Source organism: Cherax quadricarinatus, chromosome 74 (assembly GCF_038502225.1).
Source record: "Cherax quadricarinatus isolate ZL_2023a chromosome 74, ASM3850222v1, whole genome shotgun sequence".
Taxonomy (NCBI): Eukaryota; Metazoa; Arthropoda; class Malacostraca; order Decapoda; family Parastacidae; genus Cherax; species Cherax quadricarinatus.
The window spans coordinates 6,746,603-6,758,634 of NC_091365.1; the positions used below are offsets into that span (position 1 = coordinate 6,746,603).

At 40.7% G+C, this 12,032-nt stretch overlaps 1 protein-coding gene across 6 annotated transcripts in view; it reads left to right on the forward strand.

Moving 5' to 3' along the window:
- The window catches only part of LOC128700191 (NHS-like protein 3), a 171,457-nt gene that overhangs the window by 125,685 nt on the left and 33,740 nt on the right, over positions 1 to 12,032 (forward strand). The gene's annotated exons all lie outside the window — the stretch shown is intronic.

Consider the following 12,032-nt stretch of genomic DNA (forward strand, 5'->3'; position numbering starts at 1 on the left):
TTGTCAATGAATGTTACCGCATTTTCCTTACAGTATTTGTCCAGCCAGCAATTGACACCAATTGCTCTGGACAACCATTCATTTCCAACTCCTCTCCTTGGCAAAATGCCACATATGACAGGTTTCCCACCCTTCCTCCTAATTATCTCTATTGCTGACCTATACCTGCTAATCAGGTCCTCACTCCTACGTCTGCCAACATCGTTGCCTCCAGCACTGAGACAGATAATAGGATTGCTCCCATTACCTCTCATGATGTCATCCAGACGGCTAACAATATCCTTCATCCCAGCCCCAGGAAAACACACTCTCTGCCTCCTACTCCTATCCTTCAAGCAGAATGCCCTATCCATGTACCTAATCTGGCTATCCCCAACAACAACAATGTTTTTACCTTCCTTGGCGTCGTCCGTCGTGATGCTCCGAGTAGTCGACTCACATTCGCCAGGTAGCATTACACCACTTGTAGAATTCGTCAAGACGTTCTCGATGGTCTTCGTTGGGGTTTCTAGGGATGTCTCACTCACGTCTGCCAATGCTTCTTTGGTGCTCGTTGTGGCATTCCCAGTAGAACACTCACATTCGTCAGGTAGCACCGAGAATGGGTTGGAAGTTTCCACGGTAGTCTTCTGGTTTCTCGTTGTTTCTGCCTCTCCAACCGTTTTCTTGATCTTCAGCTTGGTTCCATGTTGCCCGGCCACTGACCAAGCTCCCCTCTTAACCTGGGGACTCACAACAGGAGGATTACTACGAATCCTCTTGTTCTCCTCCGTTAATCGCCGTATCTCCATCTTAACAACTCTGAGCTCTTCTCTCAGCTGCTGGTAAAGTTGCTCAAGAGAGGGCATCCTGGTTCAGATTCACAGAGAGCACACAAACAGGTCTTCACAGAGCTAAGTACACGTCACCACTGAGCTAAGTACACGTCACCACTGAGCTAAGTACATGTCACCACTGAGCTAAGTACACGTCATTCAAACGTAGATGTTATGGAACTTCAGGAGGATTTAAACAAACTATTCTTGGTCAGAAAAGTGGCAGATGCAGTTCAATGTAGAAAAATGCAAGGTTCTGAAGCTCGGGAGTACCCATAACTTATAAGTTAAATGATGTAGAACTTAGCCATACAGATTGCGAAAAGGACTTGGGGGTTATGGTGAGCAGCAACCTTAAACCAAGACAGCAATGCCTAAGCGTACGTAATAAGGCAAATAGATTACTGGGATTTATATCAAGAAGTGTAAGCAGCAGAAGTCCAGAGGTCATACTGCAGCTTTATACATCATTAGTAAGGCCTCGTCTACATTATGCAGCTCAATTCTGGTCTCCATATTACAGAATGGACATAAATTCGTTAGTAAACATTCAGCGTAGGATGACTAAACTAATACATAGCATTAGAAATCTTCCTTATGAAGAAAGATTGAAGACTCTTAAAGTTACATTCACTTGTTAGACGAAGAATGAGGGGAGACCTGATCGAAGTGTATAAGTGGAAGATAGGTATTAATAAAGGGGATATTAATAAGGTCTTGAGGATATCTCTCCAAGAGAGAACCCGCAGCAATGGATTTAAATTAGACAAGTTTAGATTTAACATAAGAACATAAGAATGTAGGAACACTGCAGAAGGCCTACTGGCCCATACAAGGCAGGTCCTTATCAAAACGACATCTGAACATCAAAATGGTATACAATACCGACAGGTTGTTAGGTAAGACACATATGCAACAGTTAGACAACTTTATTCCGAAACGTTTCGCCTACACAGTAGGCTTCTTCAGTCGAATACAGAAAATAGCCAGGAACAGTAGATAGTTCCTGACTATGGAACTGAACTTCTCCAGGCCGAGGGACTGACAACCTCAAATTCTACGACTACAAGGGTGATGGACTGATTACATCGTCTTCACATCTCTACTGTTCCTGCCTATTTTCTGTATTCGACTGAAGAAGCCTACTGTGTAGGCGAAACGTTTCGGAATAAAGTTGTCTAACTGTTGCATATGTGTCTTACCTAACAAAACGACATCTACCTAAAGCTACTCAAGAAATAACTCCCGTACCCCTTGACACCAATCAAACCCAGCCCCTCCCACTCATATATTTGTCCAGTCTCTTCTTAAAGCTACCCAAGGTCCTAGCCTCTATCACCCCACTGGGAAGACTGTTCCACGCATCTACAACTCTGTTAGAAAACCAGTACTTACCTATGTCCTTTCTAAATCTAAATTTATCCAACTTAAATCCATTATTCCTGGTTCTTACCTGGTTCGACACCCTCAGTACTTTATTAATGTCTCCCTTGTTTATGCCCGTCATCCACTTATACACTTCAGTGATATCTCCCCTTATTCTACGCCTCTCCAGAGAGTGGAGATTTAAGGCTTTAAGTCTATCTTCATACGGGAGGTTCCTTACACAGTAAATCATTTTAGTCATTCTTCTCTGTATGTTCTCTAATGAGTCTATATCCATCCTGTAGTAAGGGGACCAAAACTGAGCAGCATAATCTAAATGAGGCCTCACTAGTGATGTATAGAGCTGTAAAATAACTTTTGGACTTCTGTTACTTATACTTCTTGAGATAAATCCAAGTAATCTGTTGGCCTTGTTGCGCACACTAAGGCACTGCTGTCTTGGCTTTAGATTTCTGCTTACCATGACTCCCAAGTCTTTTTCACATTCTGTATGACCAAGCTCTACTTCACCTAGATTATAGCTTCGAGGGTTATTTTCATTACCAAGGGCAAGTACCTTACACTTATCCACATTAAACTTCATCTGCCATTTTTCAGACCAAGACATTAATTTGTTCAAATCGTCCTGGAGTTCATTGATATCCTTCTCAGAGTGAATTATACGGCCTATCTTTGTATCATCAGCAAACTTACTCATGTCACTAGTAATCCCTTCATCAAGGTCATTAATGTAAATTATGAACAGGAGAGGGCCTAAAACTGATCCTTGTGGAACGCCACTAGTGACTAATCCCCACTCAGATTTCACTCCATTAATGGTAACTCTCTGCTTTCTATTGGTAAGCCATGCCTCAATCCATGCTAGAACTTTACCTCCTATACCATGAGCTGCCACTTTTCTTAAGAGTCTCTTGTGAGGTACTCTGTCGAAGGCTTTACTAAAATCCAAATAAACAATATCATATTCCTTATCACTGTCAACTGCCTCAAATGTTCTACTGAAGAACGTCAGTAAGTTTGTCAGGCAGGAACGACCTCTCGTGAATCCATGCTGAGATTCATTTATCAAGTTATGCTCTTCAAGGTGACTTCTGATAATGTCAGCTATAATTGATTCTAATAACTTGCCCACTATAGATGTCAGGCTTATTGGACGGTAATTTGAAGGAGTGGACTTATCCCCTGATTTGAATATAGGAACCACATTAGCCATCTTCCACAACTCTGGCACAACACTGGTAAGGATGGACGCATTGAATACACTCGTTAATGGCTGACTAAGCTCCATCTTGCATTCCTTAATTACCCTTGAAAACAACTCATCGGGTCCCGGGGACTTATTTTGTTTCAGTTTGTCTATCTGTTTAATAACCATGTCCCTCGTGACAGTAATATTAGTTAACTTAAATTCATCAGGAACTAAATAATTGTTAATTACTGGAATCTCATTTACATCTTCCTGTGTAAAAACTGACAAAAAATAGTCATTAAATAAGGAACACATTTCCAGATCATTATCCGTCAGCTGTCCATTCCCAGATTTCAGAGGTCCTACTTTTTCCTTCACCTTCGTCCTATACACTTGAAAGAACCCCTTTGGATTAGTCTTTGATTCATTAGCAACTCTAATTTCATAGTCACGTTTAGCCTTTCTAATCGCCTTTTTTACTTCTCTTTTAAGCTGAACATATTGGTCAGTAAGGTTAACCTCTCCTCTTCTGATGCGCCTATAAATTCCCCTTTTCTCCCCTAATAGATGCTTTAGCCTCCTGTTAACCCATTTGGGATCGTTATTATTAGACCTAATTTCTCTCTGGGGAATGTATATACTCTGGGCACTGTGTACATTATTAAGAAAACAATCATAAAAGCAGATCCCTTCATATTCATAAGTATGATTATCGTCAATAAAATCATTAGCTATATAACCCCAATCAAGATTAGACAGATGTTCCCTAAGTCCATTATAATCGGCAGAACGAAAATCAGGGATTTTTACTGTATTATCATTATTCTTGCATTCCCAATTAATGCTAAAAGTGATGGATTTGTGATCACTTGCGCCAAGCTCTTCAGTGATCTCCAGATTATTCACGAGTGTTTCCTTATTTGACAAGACTAGGTCTAGCAAATTATTACCCCTGGTAGGCTCAGTTACACTCTGTTTCAGAAAACAGTCCTGAACTGTTTCCATGAAGTCACTGGACTCTAGATTACCTGTCAAAGAATTCCAGTCAATTTGGCTAAAGTTAAAGTCCCCTACTATGACTATGTTACTGTGTCCAGAAGCCCTAACAATTTCGTCCCAAAGAAGTCTCCCTCTATCGTGATCCAAGCCTGGAGGTCGATATATTACACCTAGAATTAGTTTTTCTTGACCCTCCACGAACTCTACCCAAACAGACTCTGTTACTGCTCCATCTATTTTTATACCTGTTTTTATGCAACAATTAATATTTTCTCGAACATACAATGCAACTCCTCCCCCCTTCCCATTACATCTATCCACATTGAACAACTTAAATCCCTGAATATTACACTCAGCAGTCATATCCCGACTCTTTAAATCATACCACGTTTCAGTTAATGCAATGATATCAAAGTTCCCAGCACATGCTACCAAACGTAGTTCATTAATTTTATTTCTTGCACTTCGACTGTTAGCATAAAATACCATCATATGTTTTTTCTTCTGCACATTTTTCCTATTCATCTTTGTTTTTACACAATTTCTGAAATTATCATTACCCAGAGTTACTCCATGACAGTTACTATTAAGATTCTTAATATCAGAGCATAAGTCAATATATCCATACTCATTATTAATCATTTCTAAACCCATACCTCTAACTAATCCTAGTTTAAAGTCCTAACAACCCCCTCAACTGAGTTAGCAAGAAAACCCACACCTGCCCTGGATAAGTGAACCCCATCCCTGGCATACATGTCATTTCGGCCATAGAAGTTGTCCCAGTTGTCAATGAATGGTACTGCATTATCCTTACAGTGTTTATCCAGCCAACAATTAATACCAATTGCTCTGGACAACCATTCATTACCAACACCTCTTCTTGGCAAAATGCCACATATAACAGGGCGCCCCCCCTTCTTCCTAATCATGTCTATAGCTGTCCTGAACTTTCTAACTAAATCCTCACTTCTACGCTTGCCTACATCATTGCCTCCAGCACTGAGGCAAATAATAGGATTGATCCCATTACCGTTCATGATGTTGTCAAGCCGGCTAACAGTGTCCTCTATCCCAGCCCCAGGAAAGCATACCCTTTGTCTCCTACTCCTGTCCTTCAAGCAGAATGCCCTATCCATGTATCTAACCTGGCTATCCCCAACAACAACAATATTCTTACCTTCCTTGTTGTCGTTCGTCGTGACGATCCCAGTAGTCGACTCACATTCGTCGGGTAGCACCGAGAATGCGTTGGAGGTTTCCACGGGAGTTTCCACAGCAGTCTCTTTCTTCTTCATCGTTTCTGGCTTTCCATTCGTCTTCTTGATCGTCAACTTCGTCGTCCCCTGCTGTCCAGCCACTGACCACGATCCCTTCTTGACCTGAGGACTCGAAACAGGAGGACTACTACGAATCCTCTTGTTTTCCTCGGTCAATCGCCGTATCTCCATCTTCGCTGCCCTCAATTCTTCCTTAAGTTGCTGGTAAAGTTGCTCGATGGAGGGCATCTTGGTTCAGTCCACGGGAGCAAACAAGACACTTCTTCACAGAGTTAAGTACAGGTCACCACTGAGTTAAGTACAGGTCACCACTGTTAAGTACAGGTCACCACTGAAAGGACATAGGAAAGTATTGGTTTGGAAATAGGATAGTTGATGAGTGGAACAGTCTACCTAGTTGGGTTATTGAGGCTGGGACTTTGGGTAGTTTCAAATTTAGGTTGGATAAGTACATGAGTGGGAGGGGTTGGATTTGAGTGGGACTTTCACATCAGAGCTTATTTCTTGGGTAGCATTGAAAATTGGGTTGGGCAAATGTTTTGTTAGTGGGATGAATTGTAAAGGACCTGCCTAGTATGGGCCATCAGGCCTCCTGCAGTGTTCCTCCTTTCTTATGTTCTTATGTCTGAATCTCTAAAATATGGCATGAAAGTTAACCTTTTACTGATAAAACTTCGCCAGATACCCACAAATAGCTATTAACTGACAGCATCCTCTCTCGTTAGGTAAAAATCGAGGTAATTGTGGCTGGAACAATTCACGAATAACTCACTCTGGAGAGGAAACTTGACAAATTTTGGCCCAGCCTGAACCATTAATTGTCGAGCGCTAACAGAAATGTTTCCTGAAGTTTCCTCCCCGAGTGAGATTATTGTGGTTCAGTAGTTTCATTAGCAATAATAATGATGCAGATCTCGTAATGCTGTTTTCGCATGGAGGTAACATTTGTTTAGTTATGATTATCAAATTTTACTTGGATTTTTATGAGTAACTTCTATTTTTTTTATTTGGTTACCAAAGTCTTCTTCGTATTGATAAAAAGAAAACTATTTTGTACAGAGGTCTTAAGAGAAGTGTTGGCTCGTAGTCCTAATTGAGAACTCCTTTGACTCGCAACTGAAGAACCCAGGTCCAGTTCTGCCTGAGTGGAAACTTTGGCCAAGTCTTCTTACACAGGTTCTGTTCACCCAGCAGTAAATAGGTGCCTGTTTTGGGTGGTGTCCTAGAGGGGTGGTACTCTACATTAAATTGGGATAGGCTATGAAATGAAGTAGGATAAGATCAGGGCCCACAGGTCAGTATGGAGGAAGTGTCATAAAATGCTAGCTGCGCAACTGATCGAATGAGAAGGAAATGGGGATGGGGGCTTAACCCAAAGATGCAAATACTTTTGTGGAAAATTGCATTTATCTGAATGTAACTCATTATGTACATAACAGTAAATGATAACAAAGATAATTATTATTTATCAGAGTTACACAGACAAGTAGGAATTTGGGACACCTAGGTCACAAAAAATGTCCCCCTTCGATACCTACAACTGTCATATCCACAAGTTGCTCTAGACTTATTAATTACAAATGAAATGTACATACACCAAGAATTCTGGTAAATATATAAATTTGTGGACTGTATATTAAAATTAATAAGTGATTATATATACACATTTACATAACAGAAGGAGAATATCTTAATATCACTCACCAATTTGACTGGAGATTAATGTGTATCATACTCAGAAAATCTCACTGTCTATACATGAAATAACACTGGCCAGAGTTAAACATAACAGACTTATCTGAGGTTCCTGGAGCTGTCTTATCCAGTTGCCTGATATCTCAAGTTATGCAGGAATGCACATCCAACAATTTCGCCTCCTATTTGAGAGGTGTCAACCCAATTTTACCTCTAGAGCACGAAAATTCTTCGCATTATTAACTAACGTCTGTTACTCCATTCAAACAACAATGGCGAGTCCCCTCTGCGCAGGTGCAAGGTTTCCCATTTTCGATAACATAATTTTTATTATATACAATATAGGCTATCTATTTACCTATAAATTACCGTATTTCCGGAAAATATACCCCTCAAGGAAGGTTCCTTGATGTTGGTGAGGGGCTCTTGATTTAGGGAATTGGATCTGTGCTCCAGTTCCCCCGAATTAAGCCTGAATGCCTTCCACATCCCCCCCCCCCAGGCGCTGTATAATCCTCCGGGTTTAGCGCTTCCCCTTTATTATAATAATAATCCGGAAAATATACAGTATTTTCCACAACTTTCTTTCATTTGTTAATTTTCACTGTTAAGTATACCGGTGACCACGAAAGCACGGTGGTTTAAGTGATTTCGCACACATACCAAAAATCACGTTTTTAAAACTGATTTCGATTTTTTTTCACCATATGATGAAGCTCCCTCGGATTCAAATCCTGGTTGCATCAGTGAGGGAAACTTAGACTTGCCGGTCAAAGCAACTGTTAAATTAAGAGACAGAAATACTGTATGTAAAGTATGGGAGAAATGAATTTGACTAATAACACCATTCGTTAAGTTATCCGGAAGGAAGATTGAATAATCAGTCACGGACAATGAATAATGTATAATCACGTTACTATTGACTGGTCATTTTAGTTAAAGTATGGAGACAAGGTTTTTGTTGGCTAGTTTTCCTTTATCACTAATATATAAGAGTCCCAGTTATGGATTTATTTTTACCTTTACAGCCGTCTTATTCTCTCTATTCATGAAGTGCTAAATTCATGTAGGTCATTCAGCACGAGGTGTGGTAGAGGATCGATCTTCCGTCCACCAGTCATTGCCTGGTCTCTGATCAGCGAGGCTGTTGAGTTATGAATATTACTTTAGAAGTTCAGGTAGTTGTTCAAGGTGCTTCCTCAGAACGTAGACATAAATTTTCTTTTATTATCCATGAGGATTAACATCCCAGGATACCCAGAAAAGCCAGGTAGTGCTGCATATTTCCTCATCCTCCCCCAGGAAACGACCTTAGACTAACACCTAGATATCCATTTACTTCAAGTGAACGAATGTGGCAGGAAAAAGTAGTCTTGCCTATATACCTTGCTCCGCCCAGGATTGAATAAGTTCTTTCAATTGTAACCTAAACGCTCTAACACTAGCTACAAGTTACCGATAATAAACCAGTAACATTGTAGAAATAGATTATCGAAGTGAAGCTGTTGTCTTTTTCAGAAAAAGTACTTGAGTTTTGCGGATTTTGGACATGTAAAGTCCATTGAATGTACGAAAGAATCAACTGGGTAGGCGAGGCAAATTGCGTGTATCGTTGTTCACTCCTTTGTAAGTAGACATTTTATCTCGCCTCAACCAGTGACCTACATAGTGACCCAAATACTCCCTCAACGCGAAAAGAATCTCCACCGCCTTGCTACACTGAGTCACTTTACACACGGTTCAGTAAAATTGTAACTAGTTTAGGTCACTGTGGAAACAGTAAGGACACTAATTTATGTAAACTCACATCAAGGAAAGTGCCTTGATGCTAGTGAAAGACTCCTGATGCAAGGAATTGGAGCTAACCTGCTCCCACTTGGATACAGATCAAAGCGCTCATTAAATCTCGCAACTTCCTCCCTTACTTAGACCTAATCCGATTACAACTTTCCATTCCCAGGCACTTGTTAGCCGTAACAAGTTTAGTGTTTCCACGTAAACATAATTAGAATAAAATTATGATTAATTTGTAAGTTATAATAAACTTAGGGCTCGTTTCTAGTTTCCCTATGATGCGGCAATAATGAAATTATAGACCCGTCTGTTATAGATGGCACAACTTTAATCTTTTCCTTGTGTTCGTGCGTCAAGTTTTGGCCTGCACAGGATGTTGAGGATACGATACGATAGGACTCACAGGTAAGTACCCACAAGGGGCGAGGGGCAAGTGGGGACAGTGCGAAGAATAGACGGGGAGAGGAATGTCTTGAGTCGAAGAGAGAAGAGTCAGGACTAAACCCAACTGCTAAGCCTGGATAACAATGATAAAAGACGACGTAGAGACAACAGGAACTCTGTAGGAGCTGACTGCAACTTGCTGGATGGAAGATTTGCTGCTTCTTGATGGTGATTGGTGGCTGCAGGCAACAAGGGAGGAGCTCAACGTTGATTGGTCATTTCATAATGGCTTGGTGGTTATCTGGAATTGTGGCGTTTTTTCTTAGCGAAGTAATTTTCCTTGATGAATGCTGATCCATTTTCAAGTCGTTTAAAGCGTTGGGTAGAAATTATCATAAGACGAGTTAACAAGTGTCGATATCGAGGGTCTTTGATAATTGTTTCAAGATGCTTTATAAGTTCTGAAAGTTCACTTTTACAATCAACGTCAGGATGTTCAACAAACTTGACTGTTTTTTGGATGAGGTGAGATTTGAGTTCAGCTGGCTCCATTTCTCGAGGATAATTTTCTGTGGTACAGAAAGATATTTCACCCCAATCAAGATACTTGTTGGATCTTGGGTCTTGGGATGGTAGTGTTGGTGCTGGTGAATGTACATTTTCTACTTCATCTTCAATGTTGAGGCGTAATGCCGACAGGAATGGGTATAAAAAAGATATGCAGTTAGAGATTTTATTTTGACTACTTAGTCCCAATAAAAACGTATTTTGCATATTGTCTTTATACTAATAATGTTCTACTCTTGTCCACCTCCACTCTTTTTCCTTGCATTCTCAGGTGACCATAGTGCTGTACATCAGTAATCTGTACTGTACTATTTTCTTCTATTCTGGGGACTTCACTTGTTACTTCATGTATAGCACTTCTTGTACAGATTTCGTTGACTATTGTATTGTATCCTATTTAAGTTGTCTGTTCGTATTTCAACCGCCAAACCCGTTTAGGTCATTCAGCGTAAGCATTTTTGGAAACTCGCTTCTTCCATTCGAAGCCTAGTCTCTAATGTAATGGGTAATAGTCATCCTATTTAAATACTGTCACTGGGGACAGTATTTAAATAGTTTGTACTCTTTTTATTTTTACCCTCAGTTAGGAGTGGGGTATGGGGGAAAGTGTTTTTTTTTATTATTATTTATTCGCCTGTACTCTCCCGGCCCGGGTTTTTTGTTTTTATCGGAATAAGGAAATTGCTGCCTTGGATTTATCATTTGATGATCAGATTTGTGGTGCCTTTGACCCAGGGACTTAGCTGAGGAAGAAAACACGCTGGTGTGCAAATTCTACAATATGGCAGTAGTTGATCCTATTCAGGATCAAAACATCAATAAATCGCTGATATGTTATAATGAATCTTAAGCCTCGATCAATATTTAAATTATCTAGGCTTACCGTGAGTGACAAAATTTCGTCTACTCTACGAAACGTCAAATATTTTTAAGTCCCCATCAACCAAAATTTATATACATAGCTCATTCTCTTTACTAAGTGTCGAGTTGAAGATGCTTTCTTTACTCTCCGTCAGCTTAGACTTAGAGGAAAGTTCTTTGTCTCTTTACACTTCATGATATGATCTGCTTGCGGGTTGTGTAGTGTAACCCCCCTCCCTCTTGATGACTACATAATACATGTAAACATAAGAACATAAGAAGGAACACTGTAACAGGCCTGCTGGCCTATGCGAAGCAGGTCCAATTCTCCCACCGACTTAAGCCAACGCCTTGACCTAGTCAGGTCAGTCACGTATTTAACAGCAGCAACAGCCTGGTTGATCAGGCTCTGATCCACCAGGAGGCCTGGTCACAGACCGGGCCGCGGGGGCGTTGACCCCCGGAGCTCTCTCCAGGTAAACTCCAGGTATTACTGCTAATCTTAAAGTTCCTAGTTTATTTTTATCTCACCCCCACCCAATCCTGTCCTTATGCATCCGCCATTTTGCAGAACAAACTTCCACTCTACATTGTTTTTCACTGATTTCTGGCCCGCCCAGCATTTTGAGCTGATAACATTGAATTTGCTTATGTCCTGAAAAATAAGACGTATGGGTCATATACCTCAGAAATCAGTTGCGTGGTACAATGGGGTACTAAAGTACAAGTTTCACTGTTTTGTTTGTCACCAACTCACCCACTGTGGACTAGCCAGCGATCTCTCACTTTTACCCACTACTCACACCCCACCCCCACACACCTGCACGCACACGTAGCTAACAAAACAGGTCAAGTGTATCGACCAGTGGTTTGGCAAATAGTAAATAGCACACCAGCCTAGTCAGCAGCACCAGACCCGCCAGGCCCACCACAACCCAATTGTAGATTAGTGTAAGTGTTGATAGCAAAATAGTCTATAATGTTTGTGGTATAATGTAATCTATGCTTTGGTACAGTGTTCAAGTGTTGGCATAGTGTACAAGTGTTGGCGCAGTGTACAAG